Here is a 5,223-nt window from a genome sequence, read left to right as displayed (position 1 = left end):
TAACCATGGCAATGAGATGATATACGATAGAATGAATGTAAAACTAATGTTCTCCCATGTAAACTATTACATAATTGACAATAAAACATTTAAGAAAAAAAATGTATTAGTCCATCAAATTCAGTGTGAATGGAGGATTCTTAGGGAGTATATTAGAATTCTGCTTTCCACAAAGAAACTTTGAAATTTGGGGTAGAAGTTTGGCATAGGAGAGAGTAAGGAGGATATGTTGATAGGTTCTTCAACATTTGGGTAAAGTGAAACATATTTAAAACACCATTTCTAGCAACTTGAAATTCAACAGATGACGATATATAAGGATATAGCTTATCTGTGTGAGATAAGAAAGGGAAAGATTACTCTTTCACAGTCTGACAATTGGCATATAAAGTAGTCTTAGTTGTGAAGGAGGGAGGGAAAAAGAATGGATATGGGGTTGGTATTTCAAGGGTCTTTTTGGATAGAGCCTGGGAACCACGGAGCATCAGGTGATTGACTGAAAGAAACATGGCTGGGGAGAATTTGGGCAGGGCTGCCACAATGAACCATACTTTGTGCAGTACCCCACTCCAAAGAGTGTCACTCAGTTAATTCTCAAATGTGATTGGCACTTTTTAGAGTGTAGTAATTCACAACATATACAACCATGTGGCAGCCCGGGATTGGGGGTGAGGGCTCGGCAATGTGAATGCCTTCACAGCTACACTCACTTTGGTCTAGGCACCATCTCCTCAGAAGTCTTCAATGTTCTAGAGAAGCCAGACCCAGCATCTAATGGCATCATATGGAAAAAAATTTTTAAAAATCGTCATCTAGGTTCTTCAAAGATTTACATGTCTTTGTCCAAAAAGGACCTGAGCACCTTGGGAACAAGATTTGGGTTAGGTCCATGGCTTCAACTCAGTGGTAACGTCATGTGTACTAGTCCTATGTCATCTTCATGATTGCTGATATGTTTGCGCCCTTTGCCGTGCCTATAGTGTCACTACATCTCATGGAGTCTTACCCTTATTTTCACTGACCTTGCACATTACCAAAGAGGATGTCTTCTTCCAAGGACTGGTCAGGCACACCTTAGTCATCAAAATGGCATATTTGTTTTTGAATACTTTAAAGAAATCATTTACAACAGACAGATGTGCCCAGTGAAATACATGTTTGCTTTCTTGAGTGATGCTTCCACTGCTGCTATGTAGGAAAAATCTTGTCTCCTAGGAGCTAAGCCCATCTTCTCTCTTGGGAGTGACTCTAGTCAAGGTATGTGATAAGTAGGCACTCCAAGAACTTTGGATAAAACAAGATTTCTGCCCTGAATCCTGTAACCACCTAAATTATCTCCCCTTTTCAATCAAGTTTGTTGTATGTTTAACCTTGCTGCTTTTTTGCTTTTGGAGTTAAGATATAGAAGTCTGATCAAGGAATATGGAAGACTAGGGTGACGAAGCATGCTGTTAATCAACAGGAAAATGTTCATAAGATTATTTCAGGTAAGAGGAAGACAAAAGTGAGGAAAGCGCTTTTAGCTATGGGTTTGCCGCCAGAATACAGGTGTTGGTGAAAACCATCGCAAAACCTAAACCAAAATGGGAAAGGAAAAGACCCATATCAACATTGTCGTTATTGGACACGTCGACTCCGGCAAGTCAACCACTACTGGTCACCCGATTTACAAATGTGGTGGAATCGACAAAAGAACCATCAAAAATTTTGAGAAGGAAGCTGCTGAGATGGGGAAGGGTTCCTTCAAGTATGCCTGGGTCTTGGATAAACTGAAAGCTGAACGTGAGTGAGGCATCACCATTGATATCTCCCTGTGGAAATTTGAGACCAGCAAGTACTATGTGACCATCACTGATGCCCCAGGACACAGAGACTTTATCAAAAACATGATTACAGGAACCTCACAGGCTGACTGTGCTGTCCTGATTGTTGCTGCTGGTGTTGGAGAATTTGAAGCTGGTATCTCTAAGAATGGGCAGACCCGTGAGCATGCCCTTCTGGCTTACACACAGGGTGTGAAACAGCTAATTGTTGGTGTTAATAAAATGGATTCCACTGAGCTACCCTACAGCCAGAAGAGATATGAGGAAATCGTTAAGGAAGTCAGCACCTACATTAAGAAAATTGGCTACAACCCTGACACAGTAGCATTTGTGCCAATTTCTGGTTGGAACGGTGACAATATGCTGGAGCCAAGTGCTAACACGCTTTGGTTCAAAGGATGGAAAGTCACCCGTAAGGATGGCAATGCCAGTGGAACCATATTGCTTGAAGCTCTGGATTGCATCCTGCCACCAACTCGTCCAACTGACAAGCCCCTGCGTCTGCCTCTCCAGGATGTCTACAAAATTGGTGGTATTGGCACTGTCCCTGTGGGCAGAGTGGAGACTGGTGTTCTCAAACCAGGCATTGTGGTCACCTTTGCTCCTGTCAATGTTACCACTGAAGTAAAATCTGTTGAAATGCTTTGAGTGAAGCTCTGCCTGGGGACAATGTAGGCTTCAATGTAAAGAACGTCTCTGTCAAAGATGTTCGCCGTAGCAATGTGGCTGGTGACAGCAAAAATGATCCACCAATGGAAGCAACTGGCTTCACTGCACAGGTGATCATCCTGAACCATCCAGGCCAAATCAGTGCTGGATATGCACCTGTGCTGGATTGTGACACAGCTCACATTGCTTGCAAGTTTGCTGAGCTCAAGGAGAAGATTGATCGCCGTTCTGGTAAGAAGCTAGAAGATGGCCCCAAATTCTTGAAGTCTGGTGATGCTGCCATAGTTGACATGGTTCCTGGCAAGCCTATGTGTGTTGAAAGCTTCTCAGACTATCCTCCTTTGGGTCGTTTTGCTGTTCGCGACATGAGACAGACTGTTGCTGTGGGTGTCATCAAGGCAGTGGACAAAAAGGCTGCTGGAGCTGGCAAAGTCACCAAGTCTGCTCAGAAAGCTCAGAAGGCTAAATGAATATTACCTTTAACACCTGCCACTCCAGTCTTAATCAGTGGTGGAAGAACGGTCTCAGAACTGTTTGTCTCAATTGGCCATTTAAGTTTAATAGTAAAAGACTGGTTAATGATAACAATGCATCGTAAAACCTTCAGAAGGAAAGGAATGTTATGTGGACCATTTGTTTTTTTTGTGTGTGTGGCAGTTTTAAGTTATTAGTTTTTAAAATCAGTACTTTTTAAATGGAAACAACTTGACCAAAAATTTGTCACAGAATTTTGAGACCCATTAAAACAAAGTTTAATGAAAAAAAAAAAAAAAAAAAAGTGAGGAAAGCTTGTTTTTCTCAGACTTCAAAACTAAAACATTAAATATGCAGCCAGGAATGAGCTATTCACTCCAGGGGTGTGTGGAGGGAGCAGGGGAGGGCAGTAGGGTGGTCATTCACATGCCAAAAATTGTACATGGGATGAAAAGTTCATGGGTGTATTTGGGCAGGGCCACTACCTTCAGCAGGGAGCTCTGGTAGCAGAGTGATTACAAGTCGGGACTGCTAACCTCAAGGTCAGCAGTTCAAAACTACTAGCTGTTCCGTAGGAGAAAAATTAGGCTTTCTACTCCCATAGAGATTTACAGCCTTGGAAACCCTATGCAGGGTTGCTATGAGTTGGAATTGACTCCACGGCACATAACCACCACCACCTTCAACTGAGTGTAGTGCCATATTCTAAAGAGTGTCATTCATGTCAACTGAAGCTTGAGTGTCACCTTTTTGAGTAAAGTAATGCACATCAAGTATCATATGTGTGGTAGTTCCCTTAAGGATTGAATCTACCTTCCATGGACTTTCAAAACTTTTGTGGAGAAATAGCATTACTTTTTAATTCCACTTTTCCAGGAACTCTTTGAAACTCCCTTGGACTCTCTTCCTTACGTATATTTTTAAAACTTTTTATTGTGATCAAGGTTGAAGTCTACAGAGCAAATCAGTTTTCCATTTAACATCTCATACACATTTTGTTTCATCTCATTGATTGTTATCCCCACACTGTAATATCACTCATCCCACTTTCTCCCTGTGTTTGTGATTTCCATTCCTCCTTCCTTCCTGTCCCCTTCCTGTCTTTTGAACTTCATCCTTGAGAAATGCTGCCCCTTTGATCTTTACTGTTATTTTCCCCCTTATAGACTGAAAACTGAGCCATGGAGGTTAGTTCCGTTTCAGGCCTGAAGGGTGACTAATGGCCACAGTCAACAGGGTTCCACTAGTCTCTGTCTATCCAAAGGCCTCTTCCTTTAAATGTGTTCTTTCTGATTATCATATCAGGGAATTAATGTAGTACATAGAAATGTCCATGAACTTGGTCTATGTTCTAGGAACATTTTTATTTAACTTTTTATAGTTTTGTGTAGAGCAATGACAAGATGAGAGCATCCACCTTGACTTTGTTCTTGCTTTTCATGAGTTGTCCATTTTTCACCCAGGACACAGCAAGAGAAATGATAGAGAACAAGCACAAATCCCTGGAGCCCATCACAGGACTGAGACATAACCTGAGAAGCAATGATGTAAATGTTACATTCCTGTATTGGGGTGGGGTTCTATCCTGGCATCGCAGCACCTCTCAGGTAAGCCCTTTCAAACAATGTCAAGGCATCGAGTTGTAGCATTTATGACTGGTGTTTGTGAATTTTGTTTTTCATTTCCAACTTCCACATACCTCAGCTTACTCAAAGTCAGGAGGAATTTGGGGCTGTAATGAGAAGAGGGGAATTGCTCTTCCTTGTCTCCTAACATTGTTACTGGGCTTGTTATTTATGACATTGAGGTCCCTAATTAAACAAATAAAAAACAAAAAAACCATTGCCATGGAATTGGTTCTGACTTATGGAGACCCCGTTTATGCATAATAGAAGGGTTTTGTTGGGCTTTCAAAGTTGTGACATTTAAGAAGCAGATGACCAGGCCTTTCTTTTGAGGTGTCTCTGGATCCATTAACCATTTGTGCCACCCAGGGGACCCCACTGGAGTACCACATGTGCTTAATTGTCTCTGCCCACTACCTATGATTCTATGTTCTCTATATTTTTACTTAACAGATTACTTTTGGAGAACGCAAACTCGTTTTTCATGCATGAGTCATATTAAATTGATTCTCAGAAGAGCAATGAGGCAAGTATTCTAAGACCCAGGGGAAGAGGGAAAGTGAAGGCTTATTTCCTCTCTGTCCTGAAGTCTGCCCATTTAATGCAAATAGGTAGGGAGACACATATTCTGG

At 41.7% G+C, this 5,223-nt stretch overlaps 1 pseudogene across 1 annotated transcript; it reads left to right on the top strand.

Moving 5' to 3' along the window:
- Window positions 1–1,583: 1,583 nt before the first annotated feature.
- On the top strand, window positions 1,584–3,112 carry LOC102818294 (annotated as a pseudogene). Its single transcript, XR_438758.1, has one exon. The product of XR_438758.1 is annotated as a eukaryotic translation elongation factor 1 alpha 1 pseudogene (transcript).
- Window positions 3,113–5,223: the final 2,111 nt, after the last annotated feature.

Source organism: Chrysochloris asiatica, unplaced genomic scaffold, assembly GCF_000296735.1.
Source record: "Chrysochloris asiatica unplaced genomic scaffold, ChrAsi1.0 scaffold00134, whole genome shotgun sequence".
NCBI classification, from domain to species: Eukaryota; Metazoa; Chordata; class Mammalia; order Afrosoricida; family Chrysochloridae; genus Chrysochloris; species Chrysochloris asiatica.
The sequence above is the reverse complement of the archived record's forward strand: the minus strand, read 5'-3'. Positions and strand labels throughout refer to the sequence as shown.